Raw genomic sequence first — 18,216 nt, forward strand, 5'->3', positions numbered from 1 at the left:
CTCCCCCGCTGCGGGGGTTTCTAATCTTTTCAGGGGGGAGGCCGGGAGGGTCGGAGGCTGCCGGGAGGCTTGCCTGCCTTTCCGGGGGGCCGGGAGTGGCACCCGAAAATCGGGAGGCTCCCGGCCAAATCGGGAGGCTCCCGGCCAAATCGGGAGGGTAGGCAAGCCTGAAACACATCACATATCCAGCACTACTGTACACTGCTGCACCTTTGTCATACTTACCGACATTTCTGAAGGGGGCTCCGGGAGGGGGTTGCCAGGTCCGTCAAGCAGGGAGGGTGGAGTAGGTTCAGGTAGGTGGAGCAGCATTATAAGGCAGGGGGCAGGGCTATAATGACGTGATTCAGCGCGAATTACGTCATCGCACCCCCGGACCGCCCTCTTTTGTGGTGAGCATGGGGGTTTGCGGGGTGCCGGAGGCCTTTCCGGGAGACTTGCCTAGTCTTGCGGGGTGCCGGGAGCGGCACCCGATTATCGGGAGGCTTCCGGCAGTCCTGGGAGAGTAGGCAAGTATGACCTTTGTATAATGCCCACATGAACCGTCCGGTTCATATATGTATCTGTAAATCTGGCTCTGATACTAGTCAGTACTAGTTACCTGGCCGCACGTCACTGCACGCAGTTTTCACGCACTAGTATTCCCTTGTTGTAGTGCATTCCCATATTAGCCTCCGAGCTGGTTCTTATCTTCACGTAATACACTGAATGTGCACCAAATGTGCACTGCAAAACATATTTGCTTTTGAAAACCTGTGACCCAGTCACTTACAGGTGTACACATAATATCTGAGATGCCTCTTCAAATTAGAAGTGCAAAAGTCATTAGACATCCATCATGTAGACATTCTCTATTGTTTACCTGAGACGGTCGACATGGTCATAATGTCGACGCCGCATATCTACAACATTAGAATGTTGACAGACAGATCCCAGCAGTCACATGAGGAGCAGTTCTGGCAGAAACATGTGACAGCAGCTTTTTGGTGAGTATTCTCCCCCTTCTTAACCCTCCCACTAGTACCTAACCCTAACTCCCCCTCCCCACTGCAGCTTATCCTTAACCCCCCCCCAGTGTCCAAATCCTACCCCCTAACCCTCCCATCCCGCAGTAGGGAGAGACATTGTTGCCGGGTTTCCGACATCGAATTCAGCGATACGATGGTAACTACAGTAGTCTTCACTTAGCAGCTATTTGATAGTATAACCATCACAATGGTTATACCGTGCACATGCGCAGAAGCAGTCATTTATTTGTGCATGTGCACTTAAACCCGAAAAGGGGGCAGAGCCGCTGTGAACAGGGGCAGTGCCTCGCTGCACCCCTGTTGCGTCACTGTGGAGGCGTGCCCAGTACTTTCCGAGATGCTGGGCTGCCTCCAGGCTCCCCCTAACACTGTGAATAGATGCTGTGCGCAAGCGCACAGCATCTATTCTCTTGATGCACACCCCTGCTCTGCTATGTGTGTGCTTCCCTCACAGCCATTCAACAGATAGGCATTGGAAAGCTGCATCCGATGGCAGACAACCATCAAATTCCCGCTATTCGATGGAAAAAGTACAAAAGAACATCGATTGTTGCTAACCATCGGCTCTGATGTCCATCGCCAGGGTGGTGCGACATGTGCCATGGCATAGGGCAGGGGGCACCATTCGGGCCTGTCAATTTTCTGTTTATGTCATTCTCACTTGTAGCTTACTCTTTTTTTACTCCTAGCATCTATTGGCCACCCCTATCTGCTCCCTGGCAGACCCCCCTCCATTTGGCCACCTCCCCAAGCACCTTTAGTCACATCCTCTTTTTTTTACACACACATTCCAAAATGCTGTCATACCCGGGACTCACACGGCAGTCAGACACCTTACCCATGGAGCTACAGTATCTACCCCACAATTTCTGGCCCAGGCCAGCAAAAAGTCTAGTAACGGCTCTGTCCATCCCTATCCCGCAGCGTAACCCCAATGTCGACAACATTCTTATGCTGGGATTTCACATGTCAACATTTCAGATTTTGAGGATGTCAACATGCTGCCTGTCGACATTTCAACAATGCTGACATAGATGGTGACATTGTGGTGTTGCAGTATGACCTTATGACTGCATCACCACCATTACTGCTGGTGCCCCAACCTCACTCACAGAGGAGAGGAAAAAATGAAAAAAATAATAAATACATAAATACATATCACATATAGATTCTTTTCATGCTGCTCCTGAGCTATGCCCACACCAGGACACAAGTTGTGTTGTATGGAGGCTAGCAGTTGGGTATCAGTGCACACACTGAGGAACCCTCTTATTTATACCTTCTTCTTGTACCCTGTTTGAATAATACTGCATTTTGGCTTACTGTCTTCACTGATTAATATCAATATGAAAAACCTATCAGACAGCCAGGGACCCAATACAAGAAGATGAGAAGACTTCACAGCTACATATCTGCATTTTCCTGACACGTGAAAGAAAGGATTATGGGGCAGATTTAGGGTGAAAAGCCTTTGCATGCTGGAGCCTATTTAAGAAGTATCTGTTCTGTTATCTCCAGCTGAGGATGGCGATAACAGATTAAAATATTTTTGTTCCTTTGAATAAAACATGTTATAATGAATAAAGCTTTACATAATATTTTTACCTTTTATTATATTTTTCCACATTATTGGAACTGAAATTCTAAAGCTGGGCTTCTAGTTATACTGCGCATATGTGAATGGACAAGCCAACTCACGTATTTGTGCATCTGCAAAGACAGGCCCATGACAAAAAGTTCAGTTAACCCTTACAGCAGCCACTGCAGACTAGACTAGTATCGATATGCATTAATAAGTAGTTTCATCACTCAGATGTATTAGATATATGCAATGTTATTGTACTTTTCAATATCCTGTCTTTTGTCTTTTTATTTTTTTTATGAAAGAATCATGCAGCAACATGTCATGAAACACAAACATTAACTCCTAGATAACAATCACTAAATGCATATTTCTAAACCTCACGCACAGCCTGCATACACACGCCTACCCTGTGCATATACATTCTCCGGCAGTAGACTGTACAAAGACTGTGATGAGCAGTCACCATTCAACTACTAAAATCTGCATCACAGTGTAGCAGGGATATGTGCTTGATGCAGCTCATAAGAAAGTGCTACCGTGTTTCCCTGAAAATAAGACCTACCCTTACTTTTGTAATCCAGTCCAAATGAAGCCCTACCCCGAAAATAAGACCTTCCAAAATCCCATTTTGAGCTGGGAACGCTTCAGAGGCCAGCGTTCCCAGTCATGCAGTGCACGGGTGACGTCATGACGTCACCCGCGCGCTGAGGACCCTGTGCCACCGCGCCTGCTGGCATCTCTACAAGCGGGCCTGCATAAGGGGCACTTCTGCAAGGGGCCTGCATAAGGGGCACTGCTGTCACTGCTAATTAAAATAAGATCTACCCCGAAAATAAGCCCTATGGTGTTTTTTGGAACAAAAAAAAAAAAATAAGACAGTGTCTTATTATCGGGGAAACATGGTATTAACATATAGTAGAGATGCACAGATGCACCAAAATAAGGAGAATAGACATCAGTAATTGAACTGGAAGCTTCAGCCAGTGTTGAATGATTATAAGAAACATAATATTCCAGCAGTCATTCTTGAATTTCACACACAATCATAAGCTGGATGCATGAAGCTTACACAAACTAGGCAGATCTTTGTTTCCCCAGAATGCATTCGCCTTCACCGCTGCATCCTAAAATATACTGCATGCAAAAAGGAACTCTAGCCCTTGCCAAGTACATAATAATATATCTATATACGGATACATGCCACTTGTGTTTTTATCTTCTTATTGGAACCAGAAGGTGAGGGTGTCGCCAAACCACAGCATCCAGCAAAACAGCTACTGAGATTTAGCTTCCCTCCCTCAGAGAAAATGAACTTCCTTACCCTTTTGGTGAACTAGGAAAAGTGCTGGCACACAGGTTATATTTAAATTAAATCTATGGTAATGTTATACAGTATAAAATGTACAAGGTTTTTAGTAAAGTTTTACATGAACCACCCATCATGTTTTCCTGTTCTGTATATTGGTTTCCATGTGGTCATAGGTCCAATAACATCACTCATTTCTTTAAAGCTGAATAGGAGTACCATTTATTTTATTTAAATGTAGTATTATATAACTGTACTGAATGGGATACAGTCAGTATCCCGGTGGCCATGATGCCAGCGCTGATATTACCGGTGTCAGAATCCCGATGCCTCTCACCATACCGACGCCTGCATCCTGCCAACGAGATGCAGTGAACAATACAATTCTATAACTTACTCACCTATAAGAAACAAAAACACTTTATCCAATAAAGGTCATTAAATGTAATTATCAACCCTATTGCAGATACACATTTCAAATATCATGTGCTTATTTATCATCTAAGATACTTGAGTTGAAACACCTTGATAATAAATAAATTGATAATAAATGTCAATTCACAGTCAGCCAATCAGAAGTGGCTAGCCAGTGCTGGTGACCACCAGTATCATCAGTGTGTATTTCAAAGGCATAAAGCTTTTTACCCTGTGATAAATATGACCCATAATTGTTTTAGTTTGCTACAATTATCCAGATAGGATAGTATGGGGGCATGAAGCCGTTTACGTATTTCTGAAAAATACGTCAGAGTAATAATATATGAACTAAGCAAAAGAAAGGAATGCATTGTAAAGTAAATGTAGACGAAGAAAGAAGAGTCAAATATCTTCCTGCAGCAAAGTATAGGGGGCATGCTTTCTGGAGGCTTCGCTTACTGGAACATTAAAGCATAGGAACTGTATGGGAAGAAATGTGAGGCGCTATATTTTGCAATACTATCTGTTGCATATCTATTGTATATTGTATATATGAGAATATAACCGTGAGGCAACCAGAGAACTCAATAGTACGATGTTATAAGAGAAGGGAGGGTTAGTAAGGCCACCAAGTACAGTTTAGTACAAAGTCTCGTAACATTTTGGACTCAGGGTCCTACTTAATTCTCAGTGTATGCTTGAGAAAAGTAAATTTTGTTGTGGATTTACAGTATAATTTTTAAAATTCTAGGTGCGAGTTAGATAAATTATTATTATTTTTTATATAAAGTTACTGCTAGGAAATTGGACAATTGTGCTAATAATATATAGTTATGAATTGTGCACCCTGGAAGTGCAGCATTTGGCCCTGCTCCCAGTTGCTAAATGCTACACTTTGCTGATTAATGCAAGGCTTAATAACACGATTCACAGAAATTGCATTATCACGGCCGCCCACCTCACTGGAGAGGGTGGCTATTCTGCTGGGAATGTGGGGGAACTCACCGAAATTACATCATCAGGTCCGCCCACCTCACTGGAGAGGGTGGCTATTCTGCTGGGAATGTGGCGGAACCCACCGAAATTACATCATCAGGTCCGCCCACCTCACTGGAGAGGGTGGCTATTCTGCTGGGAATGTGGGGGAACCCACCGAAATTACATCATCAGGTCCGCCCACTTCTCTGGAGAGAGTGGCTATTCTGCTGGGAATGTGGGGGAACTCACCGAAATTACATAATCAGGTCCGCCCACTTCACTGGAGAGGGTGGCTATTCTGCTGGGAATGTGGGGGAACTCACCGAAATTACATAATCAGGTCCGCCCACTTCACTGGAGAGGGTGGCTATTCTGCTGGGAATCTATTGAAATTTCTACTGAAATTTGGATATTTACATGACATTTCATAATTACTGCCTTTCAATGAATGAACCATGGTTTTGCTTAAGTATGTGCAATACATCATATGTTAGTATGGGTTGGCTGATCTTAAATGGTTATTAATCCTGGGAAGAACTATTGATGACTATATGATTAACAAGCAGAGCTATTATATGTAATTGTTTTAATTACTGAAGATTATGCTGTTTTATTATCTCTCTATGGATTAACCATAACCTTGTTCAACTATGTGTAATATGTCACGTTATGATGGTGTTTTGCAGGAATTATTGACAGCTTCTTGCATAAATTACCTTCATAGCTCATTTCATTGCTTTTCCATACTAATTGTTTGATTAAATTGATGCAATTGTGGATAACGTACTAGAATGTTTACATATGCTATTTAATGAATGATTTTGTTCCCTGGTCAGTGCATTGGCGCATATATTTCTGGGCTTATTTAGGCAGGTGGTGCCTTTATTTTAATACACATTTTGTTGAAATATTTTTTCATTTTTATTTATAGTTTCGCCCTTCACCTCACACCACATTTGTTACCACTTCACATGTATTACACTTATTTGTTGTAAAATCTTTTAACTAATGTTTGCCAACTGTATATAACCCATATTTATGATACTCGCCTTTTAGTGTGTTCCATTCATACACAGTGCTATCTTATCATATTTGACCTTATTTTGTAATAAAAGTTATATTTCAACATGATATGGCTATTTCAGAAAGTAGGCAAGTATAGTTCAATACATTTGAAGCTTGTGTCAAACCATATTTTAATCTGTGAAATTGTTCAATAAATGGAAAATATCACTGATTATAAGAAATCCAAAACAGTTCAAACGTCTCTGATAAAGCTTAAGAATGCGATTTCCAAATAGCATTCAGTCTCTATAAAGCCAACCATTAAGGCTAACCACGTTGCAGGTATAAATGTTTGACTGATAAGCATAGACAGACTGTCATACACAATTAGTTTCCCATTCTAGGAAGAATAAAAACTTACTAAGAAAAAAATTATTTCCTTCAGGAGTCGCAGTATATGTATTGGGTAAATGTGCAAATACAGCGCAAGGCCAAGCATGTATTTCAGCATTAGTGTATAAATAGACAAGATCTAATGTGCCGGACACTTTGCAGTCTTTTACTAAGTGAGTGATGAAAATGAATAATGTATCTAACAATACTCTGGAAGACAGCCAGGTTAATTCCGCACTGGATGCAATGCAAAAACAAATCCTAACACATCTCAATACAATACAAGGTAACTGCCATGTTAAAGAGACTCTTCTTTTAAAAATAAAAATAGAAGTTGTTAAATGGGTAAATAAAACAAGGTACCAATAAAAGGCACTAATCAAAGTACTTTGTAAGGCGCTGAGGAACACTTGTGGTGCCATATAAATAAAGGATAATAATAATAAAAATAAAGTCTTGTAATCTACCAAGCACATATTTACTGCTCAATCCACTGGACATAAAACCATGGGCTCCACCAAACACCATTCTATTTGACTGGACATAAAACCATGGGCTCCACCAAACACCATACTATTCGTGCATTGAATATTTACATTTAATTATAAACATGCAAGTAGACGCACCACTTGTACTGTACAGTTACTTCATTGAAAACATCAATGACATTTTGTCCTAACCCTAGGAACAGACATATTATCATTCTTATGGCTGTGCAAACATATTTCCCACAATTTCTTCCAATAAATGCACCATGGTTGTCAAAGTGTGAAAATATGTTGCACGGAGAATTTGATAACAATGTACCGTAACTATCATGTTATTGGAGGCAATACTCTGGTATTGTAAATGTTGTTTATAGTTTAGTAGTGTCAGTAGGATTTCATATTTTGGGCCTGATTCAGACCCGCTCACTAGATGCGGCCACTCACTCCCAGCGTATGGAAATTTTGCGAAGTGATGTTAAGGCAGCCACTCGCTTGGCAAGGCATAAGCAAGCCCACTATGTCTTGGCGAGTGATGACTTTGTGTTTACAGACGCCCACCAGCCTGTCTTTAGCTGCCCACTAGTGTACGCCATCTCCAGGAAGTATATACAACCATCGTTACATCAGATGCCATCGGAATCGACCACAGCGCTAGCGATTGACTGTACCCTACCACAAGCACTGCGAGTACTTCAGTGTATTATTCTACCAGGTGACTTGTACTATGACGCTGCCTGTTACTTATGCTGTACAATTTATTTTCCTGTAAATAAACATACCATTAATTCCACATGTCCTACTGTATGCTAAATAGCTACATCTTCCTCTAATGTGATATAACATTTAGGGGTAATTTTACTAAAGTGAGAGTTTTTAGAAGTGAGTTTTAGAAGAGTTGTTGCCCATAGCAACCAATCAGATTCTTCTTAACAGTTAACTAGCACCTTCTAGAAGATAATAGCTAGAATCTGATTGGTTGCTATGGGCAACATCTCTTCTAAAACTCACTTCTAAAAACTCACTTTAGTAAATTTAGCCCTTGGAGAGGTTAATACACACCCATCTCAACCCTTCTTATACTTGCACTTCCCTGTGCATGTCTGTCTTCTGTATCTGCATCTATCTATCATTACATACATTGTTTCTAATTTTATTCCAAGGAACACAGACTGTTTCAGCCCTACACTTTCCCTTCCTGCAACAAACAATGAAAGGACTCACTCAGGACTCTGGCTGTAGGTCTAGAGCTTGGAATAGTATGGATTATACTATGTGTACACATTGCAGTTATGCTTCCGTCTCTTGCACACACATGCTTCTTAGCTACCTGTAACAGTAAGCAAGGTGGAGCAAGAGGTGTGTGTATTTAAACTGGCCAATTAGAGTCTGTCCGGATGCTTAGCTTCTTACCTGTAGTGTGACAGAAAGAAAGTGTAACCCTTTGCATACTTTTCTAGACTTTTACTTAAACAAATACAACAGCAAAGATTTATATTGTGTTTGTCACAGATATCATAAATCTTCATCAAGTTTTGTTGGGATCTGCTTTTTTTTATTCTCATAAATACTTTTCATCAATAGTGATGATCACTTTCCTTTTAAAAAATCAAACTAGAAAACATACTGTATGTACTTGTAGCTCCTAATATACCATGGAAGCACCTAAGCCATGCATAAGCTATAAATGTGAGCTAACATGTTGCATCAATATAACATTTGATCTTTCCATACTACCAGAAACTATGCAGTAAACCAGCATAATGCTATCTAGCTTTATGTGCTTTGTATAAAGAAAAGAAAATAGTTTTTCTTTTACTATTTTGAGAATAAGACCAAAATACACAATAATGCAACTTATAGTATGTAGTTGCTCAATATTGGACAATAGGAACATTTCCATGGACAACCTATAAAAAACTTGGGACAATTAACAAGTAAACAAATATACTTCATAAGGAATACATGATAAATATTTAAATAAATAAATATTTCCCTGTCGTGGATATATGAAGAGTACACAGCAGATCACTTTAAACTTACCACACTCATATAGTGAGGAGAAAGTTGCACTGTTTTCTAGAGATGGGACCCGGAGCTCCTAAGCCTCTATGGCTTCTGTAGTTTAACTCTGCAAGACTTTTATCTTCCACTAATTATGTCCTGTACAAAGAAATCTGTACTCTGCTTTGTCCATTGCCCCAGCCCATCCTCTATAAGCAGATATACACTATCTCCAGCCCTATTGTACTCTACTCTGTCCCTCCTACACATTCTCTACTTTTTAACATGACAATCATACAATGAATTTCTTTTCTCTCATGCAAACACAATACACTGTCCCCCCAATCCCATCCTGCCCTTAACTGAGTACTGCTGTTTAAGAGATGAGTATGAATTATGCACCAACATTATATAGCGTCCATACCTATGTATATCTACCTATATAGTGCACTTATGTATGCATAGTGATAATATTCAGGAGACACTTTCATCATATTATTGTTTCAAAACATTTTGGTTTATTGACAGTTTTGACACATGGTAGTTCTCACATTAAATTAGCATATTACAATAAATAATACAGTAAAATTGACATTAAACCAGTCATATTAAACTCCTTCACAACTTGTAAGATATTGTACAGATTAAATGCTTGATTCAGGAGTGGATGCAGCTGCAGTGTAACTGCGTCTTTATGCTAATGCTGTGACCTACCAGCTGTATCACTAATCTGTCACTGTGTGTATTAGGACACATCATCAGTCTCACCATCAAAGTTTGCACCAGCACTATGGAGGAGCAGAATCTCTTTCTGAACATGGCCATCTGTGTCAGTGCAAATGCGTCTTTAGACACAATCACTGACCACGACACACAGGGGCGTTTCTAGAGAGGAGGGGGTGTGTGCAGTCACCAACATGGGCCCCCTCCTCTCCGCCTGGCAGCGCACTGAGCTGTGGGCAGCCAGCACCGGAGTTATAGACTCTGGGAACTAGAGTGTGCCCAGAGTCTATAGTGTATGCACAGGACACCGGGAAATTCGCAGCAGCGGCCATTTTCCCTGTACTGCGCATGCGCAAACGACGGAAAAATGGCCACCATGGCTATTTTCCAGTCATTTCACAGCGCCCGACCCCCGCGCTGATGTGGGACCCCAGAGAGGTAAGTAATATTATGGGTGCAAGATGTGCAGTGCGGGCCCCCTTGGACCCAGGGGCCCGTGTTCCCCGCACACCCTGCACCCATTATAGATACGCCCCTGGCGACACACCTATGTCTGACTATCCATCCCCATCTTACCTCCCAGGAATGCCTACTGAAATCTTCAGCTCTTGTATCCAAATTTGATAACAACACCTAAAAAAGCATCAGGCGTCAGCAACCAAGTGGGGAGTTAGGAGTAAGTGATAAGGTATGTAAGGGAAGGAGAAGCACATGAGGGAAGAGGGCCCTGCTCATGAGAGCTTAAATTCAAAAAGGTAGGGGCAGACAGACAGGGGTGACACAGATTGGGTAATCAGTGAGGAAGGAGCATGGAACAGGAGGTAAGGATGAGAACTGGAAGTCTTTGATGAAGAAGTGGGTCTTAAGTACCCGTTTGAAGGTTAATAGAGAGGTGGAGAGTCTGATAGAGAGAGGGAGAGAATTCCAGAGGTAGGGAGCAGCTTGGGCAAAATCTTGGAGACAGGAGTGAAGAAGATAATAATATTAAACCAACCATTACTATTAGTCCATAATAGCATATATTATTGTGTGGTTGGTGGTGCTTCCAGGAATCAAATAACCAGTATTCAAATACACAAAATGCAAATATGCAAAAGAGAGATTCCTATGAGGGGTACACTTAAGCAATAATTAATGAAATGATGGTATGAAATATACAACTTTCATTTTAATTGATACACCTTAAAATATTAGGAGTTCTCAGATCCAAGAATTATATTGTTTGTCTGCCCCTATTAATACAAATTATAAAAAGAGTATATATATATATATATATATATATATATATGTAGCAACTAATGTCTTATAAAACACAAGAAAATATATGTTCTTGTATATAGTAGGAATAAATATAAAACTACAAATCAAAATTCAGTGGGCCAGTTAAATGTCTCTTGATCTGTAATATATTCAAAATGAGAACATATGTAAAGAGACCATAGTATTCGTGACATGGGATTCATGTATCAATAATGTGACTGAATACAGTATGTCTATGATATAATAAATATCTGATTCCTTTTAATTAGTTATATAGCTATTTAGTCACAAAGATCCAGATCATCATCTACCTCACGTCTATGGCTGAGATTACGTTCATGTGGTTTTGTCTGCTATACTGTATTTCCTTCTCTTCATTCTATGCGATATTGCACTCTCTGCAGATTTTATTTAATGTCTCTCATTTTGTCTCTCTCCGTATTTCCCTCCCCCTTTCCCTTTCATATTGGATTTCTTTTTATCATTTTTTTATTGAGGCATTGCAGTACAATATATTATTCAACAATACAGTACAAACACTGATATCTCATCTAGCATAGAGAACAAATATACAGTATGATACATCAAAATAGTTCTGAACATGTCTAAGTATAAAACAATAAAGTAAACAGGAAAGAAGTAAATATTAAAGGTTTTGTAAAGACACAACACTTTGATCATATCAAAATAACTGTTGGTCAAAATATAAACAAACTTCATTAGAATAAGGGGTGGAGTAGTAAAAAGAATCAGCTATCAAATATGAAATATGGCTGAAAGAGCCTGAAAGGGAGGCGCCAGTCAGTGTGATATCAGTCAACACAAGGAGACAAGTGGATATGGTGTAACTATCCTGGTTAGATTCATATTGGAATTTTGTTGATTTGATTTCTTGTTGACTTATTCAGCTGAATCAGCTGGTTAGAAAAATATTTTAAAAATTAAATGTTGCATTTTCTTTTAAGTTTATAATTGTTATTGTTAGAGAGTAGTGTGCTCTGGCACTGTCTCCTGCATACATCTAGGCACTAGGACCTAGAGTCACTGGGAGATCTGACCTTTGACCCAGTGATGTCATGGCACTTGCGTAGCCTAGTATGCGCCATTATGTGGAGTGTCCCAGTACTGTGCAGCAGCACAGTACTTAGCTCTCAGGTGCAAGACCCTGATTATCTGCAATTACTGCTGTTGTGACCACCGCTGTTTTACCACTGTGTACTGCTGTAGTCACCATTGTATTACTGCTGTTGCTGTTACCAATAAAGCCAGTATCCTGGTTAAGGTCATCTCTGGTGGTCTAGCATCCACTTTCACATCAGCTGTTACCCTATTGAGATCACCCCCAAGATTCCACCAATAGGTCATATAAATAGTTATGTGTCTCTATTACCAATATTTGTTGGGGTCCACACACACGCATCCTTCCTTAAATACCCTTTGCCGTCCTTGCTTGCTGGGTCATGGTACAGTAATTTATTACAGTTATTTCCGTTAAAGGTAATGTGGCTGGTGGGTATAGGTTATCCTGGGTGATCTCACGTTGTCTTCTACTGTGGTGAAGGGGCACCTTAACTTAGAGTCATGGAATGTTAAAGGCCTAAATACTCCAATTAAATGGTGAAAGATACTGAAGCATCTTAAATGGCTCCTACCAGAGGTGGCTGTAATTCAATAGTTCTGTTGGAGGAAGAGTAACCCGAATGTTTCTTAGATAATTGGTTTGGGGATCACAGGGTGACATCCTTTACAGTTAAAAAGAGGGGAGAAGTCATTAGTTTTAGTGTCCGCCATCAAGATTGGGCAGAGGGGCTCATTCTCATAGGTGGCGATTTCAACATGACGTCTTCAGGGACGACCAGGCCGGTGGCAAGGTAGTACATCATCTGCACTTAGGGCCTGATTCAGACCTGGTTGCAAGCGCTGATCGCTCGCAACTGGGTCGATGTTTGCCCACTGGGCATGCGCACGACGGAGCCGGCTCCGTCGTGCGCATGCGCGAAACCTGGCTAGCGACGGGTGCTCCGTCCCTCCTGGTCTCGCACCAAAGGGGACGAGCTGTCGATGGTGAGTGACAGCTCACCCCGTTTGGTGGGCGGGCCGGGGGTGTGGCTGGCCAAACGGAGGCGTTCCCAACGGAACGCTTGCCGTTTGGGGGCGGCCCCACTGACATCACCAGCGATGTCAGTGGGAGAGCTTCCAGCTCTGTTAAGAGCCGAAAGCTCTCTGGGGCTTGCGGCCATGAGACCCTACCACAAGGGTCTCGTCGCAAGCATCAACCTGGCCCACAGCTATGCGAGCGGCCAGGAGGCCGCTCCAAAATAAAAATAAAAAAACTCTGATTCAGAGCAAGCGCTCTTTCAGAGCGTCCGGTTCTGAATCAGGCCCTTATATTGCTCATAAATGCTTTTCACCAACATCTCCTGGAGAGACGTTATGCATTCTATTCACATCCACATCACTCTACTACACATATAAATTACTTGCTAGCACCTAAACACCTATGGGATTACTTTGTGGAGTCATCAAATTCGATGTTGAGAACATTGCTCTATCTGACCATGCACCTACTTGCTTTATTTGGCTTTGTTTGCCCCACAACATATTTCTCATAATTGGTGGTTCCAGGCATTCCTGTTGAACTCAGCTGATTTCAAAATATTCTTGGAACGCCAAATCTTAAATGATGTAGATGTCAACTTGTAACACCTCCAGGACTTTACCCTACTTTGTGCTGCTTCCAATCCTGTGATGTGTGGTCACACCATAGCATATGTTGCTAGCAAGAGGGAACAGTTAGTTTGTTGTCTCCAGGAACTCTGCAATGCCTTGTCTGCTTCCTACTCCAAATTGTTACATAATGATACTGATGCCACTTGCCAAGTTTACCTACAGGCAAAGCAGCTTTATGATTCCTTGTGCACTTAGCGGGCACAACTTTCTGTACATTTCTGTTGGGAGAATAAGCAGGAAAGCTTTTTGATAATGTAATTAGAACTCATACCCCATCCCCCCCCCCCACACACACAAAAACGTTTACACACACACTTGTATCCTGTCCATTAAGTCCCCGTTAGTAGTGAAAATTCAGCTGATTTTTTTTTAGTGTATTATAAAATGCTATATACAATGCCATCTGACAATCCTGCGCTCGGTGCACGGTTTCTATGGGAGGCGGACCTGACACCTCTTGTGGAGTCCGGTAAGGCTTCACTGACTACTGCGATTACTGAGCAGGTGCTACAGGCGGTTGTTAAAACTGGTGAATGGTAAAATCCCTGTCTCTATGCACTTAGGACCCGATTCAGACCAGTTTGCTAAGGTGCGATCGCTTGCTGCCGGGCGATTGTTGCTCAGTCCGCATGCGTATAATTCGCAGTGCATGTGCGCAAGCCAGTCTTAGCGATGGGGAATCGTGCGCTTGTAGTACAAAGACTGCCCATTACTTTGAGTGACAGATAGTGCCATTTGTGGGTGGTAACAAGGGAAGGTGCTTGTGAACGGGGGAATGGTATTGCGGACGCAGGCTTGTCAGGCCGCCAAAACGCCATTTAAAGAGCGTGCATAATTAGCAAAGTAGCGTCATTGTACACATCACCTGCATGTATTGCATCCAGCACTGATCGCAGTGCTTGCGGCGGGGAAAGGCTACATCAAGGGCTGCGAGCAGCTCCGATGGCTCTCGATGTTACCGATTAATCAAACAATTCCAGGAGATGACATGTGTTGCGAGGGGAAAGGAGGCGTATTTATACACTTGCGAGCACTCAGTGCCGTAGCTCGCTAAGACACAGAGGGCATCCTTACACCACGCAGTGCGAGCATTTAATTTAAATATCCGACCCCTTTTTCCAGCGAGCGGCCGCATCTTGCGAGCAGGTCTGAATGAGCTCCCTTGTGCTGAATATTATAAGCTTTTGGATGCACATTTGACTCCTCATATGCTGTCTCTCTTAGTATAACTCTATTTTGACTGGTGAAGGTTCCCCAGCAGATTTTAATGAAGCTCACATCATAGTGTTGCCCAAACCAGGGAAAGATCCAACATTGGTCCAATCCCAGTGACCTATTTCCTTGCCGAACTAAGGGCCTGATTCAGAGTTGGGAATAGAGTTAGAATTAGTACTTAACTGTGAACCTGGACAAACCATATTGCAATGCAAGTGGTATATAAATACATACTTTTTTTGCATGTAGTGTAAATACTGGCTGCTTTTGCATGTAGCCCATAAATACTCCACAGCTTTATTATTACTCTACAATTTAGATGTCAGTTTGGAAACACTCCTCCCAAATCTAAATCTCTCTGCACATTTTAAATCTACCCCACCTGCAGTGCAGCATGGTTTCACCTAAATGATCAGTTAAGAGAGATATCTCACTCTATTCCCAAGTCTGAATCAGGCCCTAAAATCTAAAACTTTTTTCTCACTTGCTTGTACAGTGTATGCAGCATATTCTCCCCTCATTACTCCATCCCTCTCAGTGCTCGGTGTATAATGTGGGACAAATGATAGCTGTAATGAGCAAAGCCAACCAGAATAAAGAATGCAACCTGGTGGTCTCATTTATTGAGGGGTTTTCATTATAGACAATTTGGCCTGGATTTTGTTAGGGTGTTTCAAATGCTACATAGGACTCCAATAACATTGTTAACCCTTCATAACTTTTGAGTGGCCATTCCTAGTTTTTCCAGATCCTCAATGATGTTCACAGTATTTCTGGCTTTTCAAGAACCTGTACTAACACAGAAGGCATTTTACAGAGACTTCATGGAGAGCTGGCGGGATGGTTTTCCCTTATGGTGGGCACATTCTACATTGACATATTTAGGTCTTTCTTTATCCTCACATGCTTCTCAGTCCTTCTAAGGTCTTATCACAAAGACACTGACGGACTGTCAGGTGTGGAGACACTTGCCTATATCCTACCTCGGTCGCTGTTCATTTCGTAGTAGTAGGTCATCTATTAAATTTCAATACATGGTCTCAACAGGGCTTGCGTTATATTTATCAATTTTTCTATCTGGCCACCGTAAGTGTCTACTCTCATCATGCCCAGTTACAAGACAAACACTCCATCATGTCGCTTCCTTCATTATTATCAAATATGTTTATATCTTCAAAACACTTCCAAAATTATCTAATGGTGACAGTGGTTGTGTGCTGGACGGTGTGCTGCGTTGCTGCTCCTCACAGGCTAATCCACTTTATTTTTATATGCTCATTTTCATAGAACTTTACCTATTGATACCATGACAACGAGACTTTCTAAATGAAAAAACACATTCCCGGATATTGCTCTGTCAGATGTTTTGCAAACATTTGTACAATTAAATAAACAGTTATGGGCCCCATACCAGGGCCAAAACTAAGATATCTGTCACCCGGTGCAAGGTAGCAATTTTGCGCCCCCTCCCTTCCCATACCTGGATTTTGTCCTTGCTCCTCCATAAGGCAGTGCACTAGTCAAACATCACAATAATGCCCATTACACATTATGCCACACACTGTAATGCCTATTACCAAAGTGCCACTTATATATTTGCCCGACACCATTGTATGCCCCACAGTAAGGCTTCTAATTACTTTAAAATTACCTGCTCGTTGCCAGGGGGATTCATGCTCATTGCCATGGGGTTACATGCTCGTTGCCAGGGGGTTTATGCTCATTGCCAGGGGGCTTATGCTCATTGCCAGGGGGTTCATGCTCATTGCCAGGAGATTTCATGCTCGTTGCCAGGGGGTTTCATGCTCATTGCCAGGGGATTTCATGGGAGAAGACGCAGCTTTCAGCATCTTCTCCCGGCACTTGCACTGGCCTAACAGACACTAGAGGTCCAGTAAGGACCTCTAGCATCTGTCTCCTCCTTGGCGATGGCCATTTTTGCATGGCCATTTTCTGACTCTCCAGCCCCCAAGCCACCGTGAGTCATCCCTTTTTCACCCCCTGCATTCCGGCACCCAGTGCACATGCACCTCTAGCCCCCCCTAGTTGCAGCCCTGCCCATACATTAGCGACGGATTGCCGCTATCCCGCGATGCTGCAACCCGGCATCGCAGGATCGCAGAAATCCAACATGTTGGATTTCGGCGATTTGACGATCGCGATCAAACAATGATCGCAATTGTCAAATCGCAGAAATTTAACATGTGAAATGTCTGCGATTCGCAGAACATCGTTGGTGGGAGGTCGGCGTTTCCACCTGGAAACGCCCCGGCATTTCCCATCGCATCGCCGGATCGCGACAAACAGTCGCTGCTGTATGGGCACCTTAAGTGTCTGCATCCTTTGCTGAGATACACTGCAAGTTGCTGCATAGATCATACTTAACCCCTAAACTGAGGTTATTGATTGGGTGTTCTCATATTTCTAATTATTTTAAGTGCAATCAACCTGATGCATTGTATATGGCCTTGTAGAAAGTTCAACAGTTTTGATGTAGACACAGCATTACATCAATGCTGTTTTAAAGAATAATTTCGCAATTATTCCTGAATGGGCTGTTTGGTATATATATTTACTCTTCTTTGAATGTTGAGGGCTACGATCCAGTGTTAGAAAATTATTGACAAAATTAGCAGCAGCTGCTAAAAAAACCTATCTTGTCCCAATGGATATCCCCGAATGTAACCCCTATGTCTTTACTGCATCCCAGATGAATGTTTCTGTTTAATGTGAATTGGACCGAAATGTCCATTAATGTGGAGGACAAGGACAGTTTTTTTTTGCTGTTTGGTTGCTGTATATCCATACTTTCAAAGCTTCCATTAAGAGAACACTCTGTTCAGCTGTTCAATTAATTACCTGGAACAAATAGGAGGTGTTACCTAATAGGATGCCTCCCTTTTAGTCCTCACGTTAGGCTGCTCTCCCCTTGTCCACTGGCCCATGTATATGGTCCTTTTTTGGGATGCAAGAGTTTTGATGGGGATGATATCTTGTAGTTGTAGTCATGTCTTACATTTTGTTTTATTACTTCCCCTTTTTCGCTGAGTAGACACAAATGTGACTGTATTTTAATTCTGACTTAGT

At 41.9% G+C, this 18,216-nt stretch overlaps 1 protein-coding gene across 3 annotated transcripts in view; it reads right to left on the bottom strand.

Annotated features, from left to right (window-relative positions):
- Positions 1 to 18,216, bottom strand: part of PLEKHA6 (pleckstrin homology domain containing A6) — a 199,003-nt gene that overhangs the window by 124,504 nt on the left and 56,283 nt on the right. Inside the window, exon 1 of one of the 3 annotated variants that reach the window (XM_088458157.1) lies at positions 9,241 to 9,268. The exons of the other annotated variants lie outside the window; for them this stretch is intronic. The gene's annotated coding sequence lies outside the window, so the exon portion shown is untranslated. Of the gene's footprint in view, positions 1 to 9,240; positions 9,269 to 18,216 lie in introns of those variants that run through there. 3 annotated transcript variants of the gene reach the window in all.

Source organism: Taudactylus pleione, unplaced genomic scaffold, assembly GCF_031769625.1.
Source record: "Taudactylus pleione unplaced genomic scaffold, aTauple2 ptg000814l, whole genome shotgun sequence".
Taxonomy (NCBI): Eukaryota; Metazoa; Chordata; class Amphibia; order Anura; family Myobatrachidae; genus Taudactylus; species Taudactylus pleione.